General features: G+C 36.5%; 1 long non-coding RNA gene across 1 annotated transcript in view; it reads left to right on the forward strand.

The window, feature by feature from the left end:
- The window catches only part of LOC125095300 (uncharacterized), a 57,283-nt gene extending 43,649 nt beyond the window's left edge, over positions 1 to 13,634 (forward strand). Inside the window, exon 5 of the long non-coding RNA XR_007125844.1 lies at positions 12,423 to 13,634. This is a non-coding gene — a long non-coding RNA (uncharacterized LOC125095300). The remainder of the gene's footprint in view (positions 1 to 12,422) is intronic.
- The last annotated feature ends 3,436 nt before the right edge of the window (positions 13,635 to 17,070 follow it).

A 17,070-nucleotide genomic window follows, 5' to 3' on the forward strand; every position in this document is an offset into this window, starting at 1 on the left:
AGCTTGACTCATTTGTAAATCTTTCAAGCATATAATTTGTTTTACATGGCTTGATTAGTGTTTTTGCTAGTCATGATTAATTTGGTTATAATCAAGTAATGATATTGAAAAATTGCTTTATTTTTTTTTTTTTAGTTTGACTCTTTGAATGCTCTTATTTATGTTGTTCTGTTAACCACTCAATTTTAAAACCACAGGCAATCCTTGAATTTTTAATATCTTCTACTGTACATATATAGATAATAATTGTTTCCTTTATCTTCTTTTTTTCATTTTTGAGGAGAAAAATGTATGAATGAAGGCTTCTTTAATATGCATTACGCTCTGGTGCCTGTGTGGCTCAGTCAGTTAAACATCTGCCTTAGGCTCAGGTCATGATCCCAGGGTCCTAGTATCAAATTCCATGATGGGTTCCCTGATCACTGGGGCATCTGTTTCTCTCTCTCTCTCTCTACCCCTCCCCCCTTGTTCATGCTCTCTGTCTCTCTCAAATAAATACAATCTTTTAAAAATAATATGTATTATCCTTTTATTTTTCACTTACATGTTCATGTAGAATGATATAACTTCTTATAAATCTACTGTATTAAGGCATTTTAAAGATCCTACAGATAACTGTAGCAAATAGTTTGATGCACTGGGCCACATTTCTTCAGTCCATATGATTTAAGCATAGTTTGTATAATAGACAGACTTTAAAATGGACCACAATAATTCTGTCTTCCAATTTACACGCTGTGTAATTCCTTCTGCCTGAGTGTGAGTTGGATCTAGGGACTCATTTTTACTTTTTATTTTATTTTGTTTTTTATTTTTAAGTAGGCTCCATGACCAGCATGGAACCCAACACAGGGTGTGACCCCATGACTCTGAGATCAAGACCTTAGCTTAACTGACTGAGCCATCAAGGCATCCCTAGTGACTCACTTTTAAATAGAAAACAACAAAAGTGATAGGATGTCCCTCCTGTGATTAGGCTACCAAAGCCGTTAACTTCCATTACATTTATAGACTGTTTTCACGACTTTCTTGGCTTGAATGCTTTAATGAAGCAGACTGCCATATTGAAGAAGCTATTATGGCAAAAAACTGGGAGGCCTATAGCCATCAGTCAAATAGGAACTGATGACTTTAATTTAATAATTCACAAGGAATTGAATTCTATCAACACCTATGTGAGTTAGGTGGGAAGTGAATCCTTCTTTGCAAGGGTTTTGAGATGATTGACACTTTGGCTGACATCTTGATCACAGCATTCTGAGAGTTCCCTGAAGAAGACCCAGATAAGTTGCATCACATTAGAAACTAGTAGAGTAGAAAGTATACTTTATAGTGAAGAGCTAGCTAACTTCAAAAAGTCTATTGGAAAGAGGTACTAATAGTAAAAGTGGTCACAATATTTTGTCAACTAAGATACTGAGAAAAATAAAAGGTATGTGACTATGTACCCAGGGAAAACAAAATAAGTTCTGTGAGGAGGCCAGAATCTTGATCTAGGGGGAAATTTTTTTTTTTTTTTAATTCTAACTTCAAAATCTTTTTTTTTTTTTTTAAGATTTTATTTATTTGACAGAGAGAGACCACAAGTAGGCAGAGAGGCAGGCAGAGAGAGAGGAAGGGAAGCAGGCTTCCCGCGGAGCAGAGAGCCCGATGTGGGACCTCGATCCCAGGACCCTGAGACCACGACCTGAGCCAAAGGCAGCGGCTTAACCCACTGAGCCACCCAGGAGCCCCTAGGGGAAAATTTTTAAATGCTTTTGTTAGCCGCATTTTTTAAGCATTAGAAATTATAATATGAACTTGTGTTAATTATGGAAAGGCTAACATTATCAGCATGCTCTAAGAAATACTTAAAATTATCAACTCAAGTGGTTTTCTCTGAATTTCTGTTTATAATAAATAGTTCTAATTCATATGTAAATTCTCTTTTATGATTTTAAGATGCTATAAAATCATCTTTATGAGAAGGAACTGTAAAGGAAGACTCAAAATAAATTATTTCAGTATATGAAGAGACAGACAATTGTCCAATCGACATCTATTTTACCTGTCTTTTCCCAAGTTTTCTCTGGAAAGATGGCAGCCTACCTATAAATAGAGTGCCTAAGCATTGCTCATAGCTAGTTTTGGCCATGTGACTAAGTTCTGGCCAAAGGCTGATGACTGGAAATTACACCAAGTCTCTTCACGATCTCTAAAAAAATGCTATAAGACACCTCATTTTTTTTCTCATTTTCTACATACTGTGAAGTATCCTAGAGCTTATGCTTAAAACACAGAAATAAACACTACATGCTAAAAACAGTAGGGTCATCTCTGAATTTCTCTCCTCTGGATTTTATGCAAGAGAAAAATCTCTATTTTATTTAAGTCACATATAAGGTCTCTTTGTTACAATTGTGTTGCCTTCATGTAACAATAATCTAATATTGGAGGTATTAACATTGGAGATATAATCTCTGTTTTACAGATTGGACTCCTTGCACTGTGATATAAATATTGAATCTGAAATCTGATGACGCTTGTTATGCTATGGCAAAGAAGATAAATTTCTTATCTCCAGCAGATAGGAAAGAAGATCATATGCTTAAAGCAATCTGAAGATCTAACAAAAAAGACTAGGAAAAGTCCAAACGTATGTTTGTTTATCACAAAAGAGAACAAAGAAGAACCTTAAGGAGGAATTAATCAGTTTGAGACTAGAGATAAGATGGAATACAGCTGCGCTAACAGGGGCATCCTCTGAATACGGCCTGTAATCAAATCGATGAGGGATCCAGTAATTTTGAGACTTACAGGGTTAGAAAAGCCAACTAGTTCCAAATTCCAAACATCAAAAATATGAGTGCTATTTAAAGTCATTTTCATGACCTTCTCATTAACTACATTTTGTCTGGAAATTTTCAGTCTATGTTGAAATGTTTAATTTGTGATTCAGTGACTTCCTTAAAGTTGAGAGGAGGCAAATGTTCACGCCTCAAACAGAAAAAAAAAACTATATATCTCCCATTTTTCCCAATCTAATTTCTGAAAAAGAGGAAGGAATCTAATTGACAGAAATAAGATACCAACTTTATTTTTATGAAAAATAACTTTTAGGGAAAATTTCAATTAAGTGGATATAATTTGTTTAATAATATTTCCACCTGAATTAAATAGATTTGACCTCCATTTGGAGAAAACATTAAGAAAATAAAAACTTAGTGATGTCTGGGTGGCTCAGTGGGTTAAAGCCTCTGCCTTTCAGCTCAGGTCATGGTCCCAGGGTCCTGGGATAGAGCTCCTCATCAGGCTGTCTGCTCAGTAGGGAGCCTGCTATCCCCAACCCCGCCGGCCTCTCTGCCTACTTGTGATCTCTGTCTGTCAAATAAATAAATAAAATCTTAAAAAAAAAAAAAAAAAAAAAAGAAAGAAAAGAAAAACTCTTCTCTACTCTTCTGTGGCTACTTCTGGAACTGCTTTAGAAATACGAATTTTGCTTTCAAATGATATCACCACCAAACAACAAAGACATTAATATACTAACTCCAAAGTTATTTTATAATCAAGTCTGTTTCATTTCTTGTCCCAAGTTTGGTTCAAGCATATATGTAGAATAAAACTCATCATAGGGGTTGGGATGAGATTGAATGAATGGCATCGGAATACACCAAGTTTTAACACCACTGTCTCCCTTTATGAAGTTCCTAAGGAAATAATAAAGATGAAATAAAATTTTCTTTGAAGGTTAAACTCCAAAATAAAGACCTAGGGAATTCTTGTGAAAAGTAAATTATCTTATGTATTAATCACCCGTGGCATAACCAGTTCAAAATTCTTTCTCTCCAATTTCTTACTCTGCTTAGCCTCAGCCAGACAGAAGTCAAACACAGGTGACTTCTATGATTCCTGTCATCACATCCTTTATTGTGGTTACTTTAGGACCTAAAAACTTAAGGTAGTTTCCCATGTATGATGGGGCTAATGGGTTATGTAATTAGAGTAGTAAAACAATGGCTGGAAAAATAGTAAATTTTAAACAATACATAATTCACAGACTCTATTTCACATACTTGAATGAGAAATATAGTCCAAAAGAAAAAATCTTTACTATTGAATTTTATCTGTTACATGTCTGCACTGAAAATTGAAAACTAATTTTTGCTTAGAGCCCCATTTTTCCCCATATCCATGTGTGCTTAGGTAAGAATGTGCTTATAAAACTTAGTATCAACCACAGCATCCAACATACTGACAACCCACAAAACTGGTATTCTTGTATGAAAATAGTCACTCAATTTTGCAAACTTCTGTAATTTACAGTGACCTGAAAAATGTCACAATTCCACATAACATGTTTTCTAAACATGAGTTTCAATCCAACCGCCACATTTTATTTCTGTAATTCTGTTCTGTATTTTTTTTAGTATTCATGGAGAATGCATTAGACGTTACGATTGGCAAGGACTAATAAATAATAATCCTTTTTCCCTACCTGAGTCCAGACAGGTGGGGTAAAAATCTCAGCTTTATTATTACTAAAGACTGACTAGAGAATGTGGTTTTTATATATGGGCACATGGCCTTACAAATAATTTATCCTTAATATAGGGAGACCTATGCATATAAGAATAGCTTGATAATGACAGGTCTCTTCAAAGCAGTCCGTCCTTAACTTTCTGATACCAATGAGCTGACAATATGTGTTATCTGCAAGTAGAAGAAGTGCAAAAGTAGAAAAAAAAAAAGAAACTCAGTTGAGCATTTTAAATGTTTTCTCTAAAAATTCATCAAACAAGTAAATCATTCTCTTTCCTTGGAGATCAGTAAAAAGGTATAACCTTAAGTCAGGCATGGTTTTCTTAAAGACAATCCTCCATATGGAACCCTAAACCAAGGGGTAAGAAGTCCCCACCCTAATATAACCCCCGTATTTATCATGTGCAAAGTGCTCATTTGGACTTCATCTACAAAATTATAGTATTGTCCTCAAGACATTTATAATATAGAATGAAGTATAGAAATATGTAAATAATTAGAACATGGTCAACTAAGTGCTATAAATAGATGTGAAAAGACTCCCACAGTAAACTTGAAGGATGGAAAATTCATTCTCCTTTTAAAAGGTGAGATCACAGGATAAGATTTACAGACAATTGGTATTTAAACACACAAAGATGATAATGTGACAAAAGGAAGTATATAATTTTAGAAATTAAGAAAGAAATCTCTCAGAGATACTTTGTATTATTCCTCTGATCCTACATAAGCCACTAGAGTTGTAAAATGTTGACTATCTTCAATAATATGTGTTAAATTTAGTGAATCCTCTAGGGCAAAAAATGAGTGCTGTTTCTCAGGATCTTTCATAATTCATGAGACAGTAAACACTGTCTTCTCTGTGAAATTATTAGGTGGCAAAATGAAAAAAAAAAATCAACAGCTATGGCCTACCACACCTTAATTAGCATTGTGCCTGACTCTAGAACCCTCAAAGTCTCAACATAATTATCTATAAAGTTAATACCGCCTATAACTCAGAGTTCTTGTGGAAAATAAATGAAAAGAGATCAAATGCCTGTAATACCCTATAACACAAGTTGATGAATACTAGGGTTTTAGTAAGTGGTAGCTGTGCTTATATATTTTCTCTTATTATTAAAAACATGAAAGAGTTATACATTTTATATGATAATTTTTGAGTACATGCTATGAAAAAGTTAATATCCCAACTTGTATGAGGGAAACTCATAAGATTATAATTAATCTCTGACCTCAAGTTACTTCAAGTTTATGATACAGTTAATATTTGTTACTGTGGAAATTTTCAATAAATTTTCAGGAAAAAATGTCTAACTTACAAAGAAATATCCTGCCAAGACCTAAAAACATAAATATATAGTCCTAATTCCATACATTAGTTTGGAATTTTGGATTTCTTGTGAATTATCAGACTGATAGGATCATTAAGGCAATGAAACTTCCATTTCGTCCAGTGGAAATAATGGTAAATAATTGAGGTCTTCTTTGTTTCCTTCTGTAACATGAATGACTTATAGAAGTTAAAGGAGGCTTTGCTGAAATCCACTCAAAAAATATTAAATTAAAAATTAGAAAACAATTTTCGATTTTTCTGATAATATGAGAATCTGACATAGACTCCATAGCATATAAGGTGATGTTTTGCTGATAAGTATTCATTTATAATCACAATATACTGTAAGCAAAATATACACTCTTCATGATTCAATTCAAGGAGAAATATATTTATGTTGAGCAGAATATGCATTATTAAAAGGTGTTCACAGATACCAACATCAAATCTGGGGCCCAGGAGCTCACAATTTATTGTATGATAAATAAGTATCTATAATGAAAGGCAGGTTTTTTTTCTCATAGTGTAGTTTCATTTGGTTTTCTTCCTCCAAATTTTTATTTAAATAGCAGATTTTTCAAAGGCTGTGAATAAGGAGAAAAAAGAAAGAGATATTCATTGAGAAGGGTAGAGACTATTTATTTTACATATAATAGGATAATAATCAGCTTGCAGAAAAACTTAAACGATAAAAAATACCTAGGATATATAAAATGTGTGTCTGGGTGGCTCAGTCGGTTAAGCATCTGCCTTCCATTCAGGTCATGATCCTGGTGTCCCAAGATGGAGTCCTGCATTAGGCTCCCTGCTCAGCGGGGAGTCCGCTTTCCACGCCCCCGTCTGCCCCTCCCCCTTGCTTATGTTCTTGCTCTCTGAAATAGATAAAATCTTAAAAAAAAAAAAAAAAACAAGATAAAATGAATAAGTAAATTATAATGGGTATGTTCAAGACACATCCATATATATGCTGTATGTATATATTATGTTACCCTCATTTTCATTTTGCTTTCTCATTCAGAGTTTATACCACAATAGCTCTTCAAAAGCTCTATATTTTCCCTCATCTGTAGAGATAACCACTTCCTGAATTATTCTTCCCGGAGTCATTCTTGAGGCTTACGTGTTACTTTGTCTGGAATTCTTTAAGGCAAACACACACATTAATGCTATTCCATGTTAATCAATGCCCATATTGTAATTACCACATCAAAGCATTTATAACACTCAATTATAAATGTCTTTTTACTGGTCTACTTTTTATTGTAGATGCTGTGTAGAATACTGAATCTATCCATACTGTCTAAATTAATTCTCCAGATGAGTAATCTTGGGCCTGTTATAAAACACCTCCGATTTTGCTATAGCCTTCATTTATAATTAGCAAATAATGATATAAAAACCCACCTCTGGAACTTTCAGTAAACATTAAATAAGTTAGTACATGTGAAAGACTTTAAATAGTATCCAGAATATGATATATAAATGATTTAATTATTCAAAATTACATCACTAACATCTACCCACTGGCATTCAATACATTTAAAATATATTTGTGCAATGAATTAATATATCCTTATCCATAGACAGAGTTTGAAAAAATGCATATCAAATATTGAAAATTACTGTGTTTATATGGTAGAAATTCAAGTAATATTCTATTTTATGCTGAGTTTAGCTTAGTGTTTCATTATCTAAGTTTGATACATTTTACATTCACAAGGAAATTTTTGCCACTTAAAATATATTTATTGATATAAAGTAAACTTGAGTTATTATTGTGAGTTCTCTGTTATTTCTTTGATAGTCCAAGGTTGAAAATTTTCATCTTATAAATCATTTTTTAAAAATATATTCTGCTTTCTGGAAGACCTTATGCCTTTCAAGACTTTTAAAATATATTCTCCAGTTTTATGATTTTGTTTTTTACAATCAAATACTTTTTTCATTCTAGGGAGTGAATCATGAATATTTAAATTGTTTGTTTACTTTAGAGTCTAGTCAATGTTAGCAACTTTTATCATTTATTGGCATAAGTACAACAAAAGGTACAAAATACCTTTTACCTATGTATTTTCTGTGCCATTTTTTTGGATTTCATGTTCTGATCAATTTCTCTCTTAGACAATTTGGAGCCCATATCAATATATGTAAACATTTGTAGATATGAAATGGGGGATGTTATCAGCTATGGTAAATTCTCTCAATCTTCTCTCATTTTCTTATTTATATTTTTTTCTTTCCTCTTCTTGCTTTTACTTTTATTTCACCAGGAAGGTATGAAAATTCAAAATTTTTGTGTCTAGTAATAAAAGTCCAAGATTATAAAGTCAAAATGGAGAAAACTACAAGAACAAATAAGTCTCTCATTAATTGACAAATGACCACAAATAATGAGCAGAATGAATATTTGACCAATACATATAACAGATTTGAATTTATGTGCATATTTAAAATAACATACTAAACAGAACACTTCATTCATGCAAAATACACATTCTTTCCAGCACATGGGATATATATATATAGCAGTTGGTCATATGCTGCATCACAACAAATTTCAAAGATTTGAAATTATATAGTTCTCTAACATCTCAGTATAATGTAAAAAAAAAAATCTGCTTAAAAGGTAACTGGAAAATATCATATGTTGAAAATTAAGGGATATACCTCTAAGAGAAATGAAAATAAAAGAAGATAACAAAAAATTGGATAACTTTTGAATTAATGGATGTGTTAACTAACACTGTTATGGTGACTGTTTTACAATACCTAAGTATTAAATTAACATGTTATACACCTTAAACTACACAACGTTATATGTCAATTCTAACTCAATAAAACTGGAAAAATGGTTTTTAAATAAAAAAAGATAATGAAAATATAATATATCAAAACTTATGACCTATAATGAAATCAGTACTTAAAGGAATTTTATAGTTATACATTTATATATTAGAAAAGAAAAAAGTTTAAATAAAAAAAGAAAAAGTCTGAAAATTAGTGATCTATGCAACTATCTCAAAAACATAAAGACAGATCAGAAAATTTGGTCTAAAGAAAAGAGGAAAAAAATATAAACTTTAAGAGTCAAATTTAAAAAATATTTTAAAACTCTATCCAATAATTTAAAATTTTTATAGTAGGTTATTTAAAAGCTCAATCAAGCGCTATACCGCTGGAGAAATTGTTCAAAAAGAAATAAGACAAATAAATAATACCAGAAATTTAAAATAATTACCATTGTAAAACTCACAGATATTATAAAGATCATAAAATCATATTGATATAAAAATTGGAGTTATCAAACAGCATTAAAAAAAAGCAGTATCTTACACATACACAAAATTCGATCCTTAAGTGGGTTCAGTATCTTTTTTAAAATTAAAATAAGGGTGCGTGGGTGGCTTAGTTGGTTAAGTATCTGCCTTCAGCCCAGGTCATGATCTCAAGGTTCTGGGATCCAGTTGCATCGGGCTCCCTCTTCTGCTAGGAGCCTGCTTCTCCCTCTGCCTCTGCCTCTCTCTCTGTCTCTCATGAATAAATAAAATCTTTAAGAAAGAAAAACAAAAATGTCAATAAATAAACACAGCTCATAAACTGTCAGCTTTACAAGTAACTAAAAAAATGCAAAACTTAATTATCTTTTTTAAAGGATATTATTTATTTATTTGTCAGAGAGACAAAGAGAGAGAGCGTACAAGCAGGCTCCCCACTGAGCAAGGAGAACAATGCAGAACTCGATCCCAGGACTCCGAGATCATAACCTGACCCGAGAGAACTGACTGAGCCACCCCAGCATTCTGCAAAACTTAAGTATTGTTATTATCTTCTATTTAAATAAAAATGTTAACCTCTTAATATAGATCAAATTCCAAAGCAAGCAAAGTAACAGCATGAGATAGTTATTTCCCATCATTTAGCAACAGTATTAATCATGTCTTTGACCCCAAACCTCTACTTCTGAAAATTTCTCCAAACAAAGCAATGCAAAATGCTGCCCTCAGTGTATGGTCAAAGGTATTCAACCCTTTCTTATAATTACTCAAATCAGCAGAAATCCAAAAGTGCAGTAGAAAGGATATAATATTAGCATGTAAGGACTTCCTCTACTGCAGGACAAGTTTTTGCTGGAAAGTCTGCAAGGGAAATGATGAGTAGTGAATCCACAGAAAATTCAAGGACCAGGCACTGCAGCAGTTTTTGTGTCATTTGGTCAGGTAGAACACACAGGGACTGTCCCAGAAATTGTCATTGGTAAGGTAAAAGCCTATCCGACCCTTACAAATGTGAAAGAGATGCAAGCCTTTTTAGAGATGTTAAGGTCTGGAGGACTTTTATTCCCCCTCTGGCACAATGCCTCTGTCTCTTATGTCTCCTGGTAAAGGAAGAGCATGTAGGGGACTGGGGATCAGAGCAGCAGGCTGATTTCACTACAGCAAAAATATTAATAAGACAGATTTTATTTATTTATTTATCAGAGAGAGAGTGCACATAAGCAGGGGAGCAGCAGCAGAGGGAGAGGGAGAAGCAGGCTTCCCACTGAGCAGAGAGACCAACATGGGGCTCGATCGCAGGACCCCTGGATCATGACTTGACCTGAAGGTAGACACTTAACCAACTAAGCCACCCAGGGACCCCAAGACATATTAAACCTCTAGGCATCTCCCAAGCAGGGTTACCATTTGAGTTATATGTGTTTGATTCCAGAAAACATGGGTTGGATGCTGTAGTGGAAACAACAGAAGGAGAGAATACCCCTAGGATTTGTGTCCCAGCTCTGGAGGGGGCAGAAACCTGAAATACTCCCACAGAACGTCTCCTAGCAGCATAAGCAGTACTCTTCCAGGTACAGCCTCTCCCAAAGGCATGTTATATGATGATAAAAACATAGACCCATCTCTGCCATGGCTCAAACCCCAACCTTAACCAAAGGACATGCTTATTTGCAACAAAGGAGCATCTGGTCCTCCAGCCCCCTGTCACTGGAATGTGAGTGCTATTAGGCCCTGAAGAGTATGCAGATTCCCCATGGGAATCTATTTCAGTGGTGGCCTCTGTAGCCCATAGCCAGAAAATGAGGGAAATCCCTGCTGATGCCTGGTATTCAGATGGATCTAGTCTAGGCAATTCCATTTGCATGGACTGCAATTGCCAATCAGCCCAACACTAGCACTGTCTGGATGGAAACAGGAACAAGCCACAGCAGCTGGTGGGTGGGACTCAGAGTGGTTTTTCTAGTAATCGCTTATGAGTCTTGTCCCTTAACCCTTTACACTGACAGTTGAGCTGTTCTAAAGGGATTAACTTTATGCTTGGAAAATGGGAAGTCAAGGGGTGGGTTATGAATAGGACCTTGTGGGGTCAGGATATGTGGAAAGACATTTGGGTTCACCTGCAAGAGATTGAGGCAGTCGTCACTCTCCCACAACCTAGTTCATAAGACACTGACACTTGCTGGCATCAGGAAGCTGATGCCCTAGATCAGGTATGAGCCCCAGCAACTGACCCTTCAGTTGATATAGCAGATTGGATACTAAAAAGGACTGACACAGCAGTTCCCAGGGCAGATGGCTATTGCCAAGGATGCTGGATTACCCTCGAAATACAGTGATTTCATTAATGCAGTAACAACTTACCTTCTAAACAATATGAAAGGCAGCTGCCAAAGGAGCTGGGTCCGCCCATCTGAGCTCCCAACTAGTAAGGCATTGGCAAATTGATCATACTGCCGCCCTCCTTCAAGTGAAGGTTCTAAATATGCCCTGGTTTGTGTGGACACAGCATCTGGTTAAACCAAGCTTTCCCATGTCACCATGCGAACCAATCTACTACTGTTACGGAATTCAAGAAGCTGAGTACCAGGTATGGATGCCCTCATTGAATAGATAGTGATTGGGGGTCACATTTCAAAAGTCATGATGTATAAGCCTGAACAAAAGAACATGCCATTGAATCCAGGTTCCATCTCCCTGCAAGCAGCAGAGTTAAAAACAAAAAGAATATTAACGCAGGAGATTAAGTTACTAACAAGTAAAACGGCCTTCATTGTGTGCACTAAAGTACTGTCTCGGGGTTTAATACCTTTAAATGATCAACTGGTAGGCCCTTTACCCTGACTCTCACTGTGGATCAATACTCCATGTTGTTCAGAACATCAAGCCTCATCATACCTGGGAAATTATCTACTGGAATTTACAATATGATTTCTTGCCAGGGTGGGCAAGTTACTTTGTACTCCTGGGTAAGGGGAAACTACTCAATGTCCACTGGGACCTTGTTGTCCTGCTGCAAGATTTACTTGTTGAATGCATTATACTTGGCATAGAATATGCACCATTGAAAGAGGGGAGACTGTAGGGATCCTGGTCTGGAATATCCCATCCCCAGCCCCTCTTACACTTGCCAGTGCTGCCTCCAATAGCCATCGTATATGGTATGTACAACCTGGTCAAATTCCTAAAGCTGCAACCACATCCCCATCTAAGGATCTGGACATAAGTGTAATTCTTATCAAGGGGAATACTTCCCCATACAGGATCTTGGCTAAATATCTGTCTTTCATCCCTAGATTTCTGCTGCTTCTGTGGTGTCCAGTCATGTGATCAGCACCTAATGGAAATACTTCTCTACAGTGGCCCCATTTGCTTGCCTGATAAAGAAATCAATCCAACTGTAGGGTGTGAGGGCAGCTGTTCTCTGTAGATTTTCAGGATTGCTATGGTGGGCATCACCATTCCAGGGAGGCAATTAGAAGTTTCAAAAGCAGTACACTAAGGAAGAACAAGCTAGAACTAGTGTTCTCAATTTACCTGACATTACCAATACTGATCCAGAAACTGACCTATAGTACACACTTTCAATTACACTAGGTATGGGAGTTCTCATTTTGTCAAACTCCATGAGCATCCTGTCAAACTACTGACCAGAGGGTCCTAAAAATACCACTATTGGATAAATGAGTAGTTATACTCAGTTTTGGGATGGGTTTATGTGGCTTACCCCAGATTTTGAATACCTAGCACCTGGGCATCTCTATGTTGGGAACAGAAAAATCACTTTAAAAAGAATCAATCTAGTTATACCAGGAATATGGGATGGATATCACCAGAATGGTGTAGTCATTCTGCCATATTAATGGATAGCAACTGATTTGGCATTGACTGGTTGTATCACCAAGTATGCATTAAGTGGCTCCAAATGGGACCCAGTGTGGTTTCTACCTGGGTTGTTGGGCTGCTGTGCCCTGGGTTTTCCTGGGGACAGGAGAAAATCTGCCCCATGGTTACAATTGCCAACCTCCTCCTCAAGGCAGGTAAGCATTGTCTGTTGTCTACTGGTATTATCATTTGGTTGCAGTCTTTGTCCCCTTCATTAGGCTGGAGTACATTATAATACACATAGAAGCCTTCATTAAGTTTACCCAGCAAACCTTAAATGATAGCCAATAGAGCCTGTTCTCACTGAACACTAAGGAGAACATCTGTCCTCCAAAATGGTATAGCTTTGGCCTGCCTCACAAAGATAAACTTGTGACATTATACAAACAGAATGTTGTGTGTTCATACCTGATGAGTCTGCTAGTGTATCACCTCTTGTAAATTACATGAGGGCACAAACAAAGCCCTGAGCAATATGTCCCCCAGACTAGAGGGCTCAATAAATCAACAATTGGGATCATGGGGCTGTTGGTGGAAAAAGTTGTTACTGATCTTGAGAATTGTTATAGTAACCTGTGTTTTCTCTTGCACATGCCGATATTGTTACTTCTGTCTCCAATGCAGCCAGATTGCTATCAAATGAGCTACCTCCATGCTAGTGAAACTCTTTGCTTACTGCTGAGGGCACAGTGGAAGGAAGAGGAGTGGAAGAGGAGCATACGAAACTGTAAGAGCCCATCATAATAGGTGCAATACTGGAAGAAGTCATAAAAAAGACATGACTGCCAGTTGATCCTCAAGCTAGACTTGGGTAATCCCCATCCCCTTGCCAGTCCTCAGAAATTTGGTTTCACCTGCCCTTTCTGCTCTCAGAAGCTGCTCCAAAGACACAGCAGTCTTGAGACAGAGATGTGGTGTGGAAGCTATCTGGCCTGGGTACATGACTAAAGCCAGTTAAGGCCTCTATATAGAAACTTCTAAGATTCCAGCAGGCAGGTGTGGAAAACTACTCATCTTTCTGCTGCCCAGGATGAGCTTCTCAAGTGTTCCTTGCATATGAAACGTGCCACCCACCAGTCTGGACTGGTCTGCCTTTTTCTTTGGTCTCTCCTTACCCTCCAGGTGTACAGGGTCTGGTTTTAAATTATGCCTGGAGGGACGCCTGGGTGGCTCAGTTGGTTAAGCAGCTGCCTTCGGCTCAGGTCATGATCCCAGCATCCTGGGATCGAGTCCCACATCGGGCTCCTTGCTCATCAGGGAGCCTGCTTCTCCCTCTGCCTCTGCCTGCCATTCTGTCTGCCTGTGCTTGCTCTCTCTCCCTCTCTCTCTGACAAATTAAAAAAAAAAAAATCTTAAAAAAAAAAATAAATAAATTATGCCTGGAAAGTTCCCAAAGAGGTTGTGAACCAACAGATGCATACACTGAAACATCATGCAGCCACTGTGAATATGAAAAATCTAATGGCAGAAAGATTCTTACATAGAGAGAAAATAAAGCAAGATGTAAGTTATTTATATGGTGTTGCCTCATATGTGCAAGTATATATCTTTCCATTTCTGAATTCATCTACTAATTTTTATGTTATATTTCATCCATTAACTGCTGTAAAAGAAAACATATATACTAGCAGTCTCCATGTGGTGAGATTATAAGTGGTTGTAATTTTATGTTTTCCTCCCTGTACTTTTTCTAATTAGCACATTTATCTTTTTCTTAATCAGCAATCGATAAATAAACATAATGACCATATGGAGCCAATCTAGGTGTATAGACTCCATGAAGTAATATTGTTTTAAACAGACCTCTTTCACTTTGAGTTTGCTAAACATCACACACCATAGATTTCACTTCTTGTTTCAAGCTTTAGTAAAAAAGAAAAAAAAAAGTATTTTGTTGTACACAAAACTTTGAAAAACAGGTAGAAATGAACACATGCAATATTGCACCTGCTCTTGTCCTGGAATACTCACAAGCACCAAGGTTGTTTGGGGTCAGACATTTTTAGTAGATTGAATGTAGTGAACTCTGGGTGCTAAGGTTGTGGGTGATCATGAATGTGCAGAGAGGCCAGCGTGAGCCATTATGCAAGGATTAGGAACACCCATGTAGTATGAAATTTCACTGGTCAGTGGAAGAAATGACTGCAATCAGCCAGTCACCTTAAATACACACTAATTGTACTTAAAACCAGTGGGTTTGGTCCACAGTCATTATCTAACACAGCATCACTGACTATAAAATTATGTAAAAAGCAGAAATAAGGGCGCCTGGGTGGCTCAGTGGGTTAAGCCGCTGCCTTCGGCTCAGGTCATGATCTCAGGGTCCTGGGATCGAGTCCCGCATCGGGCTCTCTGCTCAGCGGGAGCCTGCTTCCTCCTCTCTCTCTCTCTCTCTCTCTCTCTGCCTGCCTCTCTGCCTACTTGTGATCTCTCTCTGTGAAATAAATAAATAAAATCTTTAAAAAAAAAAAAAGAAAGAAAGAAAGAAAAGCAGAAATAAGGCAACATATAAATTTCCAGCAATGCAGATCGCCTTAAAAATAGGATAGAGCTACAGTTTTATGCTAAGTGAAATAAATCAGAGAAAGATAAATGCCATATGATTTCCCTCATATGTGAAATTTAAGAAAAAAACAGATGAACATAGAGGAAAGGGAAAAAAAATAAAAAGAGAGGAAGGCAAACCAAAAGACAGACTCTTAACTATATGTTAACTAACTAGAATTTAAAGAAGAAATTGAAACATAGGGGTGCCTGCATGGCTCAGCCTGTTAAGCTTCTGCCTTTGGCTCAGGTCATGATCTTAGGATCCTGGGATTGAGCCCCGAGTTGGGCTCCCTGCTCAATGGGGAACCTGCTTCTCTCTCTCCCTCTGTTTGCAGTTCTCCCACTTGTGGATAGGCGCGTTTCTCTCTCTCTCTTTCTCTGTGAAATAAATAAATAAAATCTTTAAAACATTTTTTGAAACATAAAACAACCCTTAAAAAACCAAAATAGTACTTTTTTCTGAAGGCCAACTGGCTCTATTGGAGGTTACAAGACTTTAATAATACTCCTGACAAGGCTAACTACAAGTTTAGGTTCAGAAGTCAACAGTAAATCAGCTTCTTCTGACTGCAAACTGTCACTCATGCACAAGACTGAGCACATCAGGAAAAAAAATTAAGATAGTAAAATCTTAGAAAATAGAATAGTATTAGAATAATTTTAATGTAAGATCCTCAAGGTGGAAGATACAGATTGACTTTGGAGTTCCTCAAGAGCCTGTCCCAAGAGAATTACAGGTTGAATATTGAGAACAACTACAAGCCAACCAATCAGATAACTCAGATGAAAAGGACACATTCTAAGAAAGACATAAGCTACTGAAAATGACGCAAGAAGAAACAGAATATATGAATAATCCTAAAGCAGATAAGGGAATGGAATCACCACATTTAAAACTTCTCATAAATAAAAGCCCAGACCCAGATTGCTACACTAGTAAATTATGCCAAACACATAAAGAAAAATTTATCTAATTCTTTAGAAATTCTTCCAAAAAAACAAAAGAAAAAATACCTCCTATTTCATTCTATGAGGCTTGTATCATCCTGATGCCAAAATTGAGGGCATCTCAATTAGATAATATCATAGACTAATATTCCTTATAAATGTAGACATAAAAATCTTCATCAAAATAATAGCAGAGGTTCCTGGGTGACTCGGTTAAGTGGTTAAGCATCTGACTTTTGCTTTGCCTCAGTTCATGATATCAGGAGTCATGGGATTGAGCCCTGAATTGGGCTCCACACTGATCATAGAGCCTGCTTGAGATTCTCTCCCTCTCCTTCTGCCCCTCCCCCTACTCTCTCTCTCTCTCTAAATAAATAAATAAAATTATTTAAAAAATAGCAAATTGTGGGCGCCTGGGTGGCTCAGTGGGTTAAGCCGCTGCCTTCGGCTCAGGTCATGATCTCAGGGTCCTGGGATCGAGTCCCACATTGGGCTCTCTGCTCAGCAGGGAGCCTGCTTTCCTTCCTCTCTCTCTGCCTGCCTCTCTGCCTACTTGTGATCTCT

The sequence above is a fragment of the Lutra lutra genome, chromosome 3, assembly GCF_902655055.1.
Source record: "Lutra lutra chromosome 3, mLutLut1.2, whole genome shotgun sequence".
Classification (NCBI taxonomy): Eukaryota; Metazoa; Chordata; class Mammalia; order Carnivora; family Mustelidae; genus Lutra; species Lutra lutra.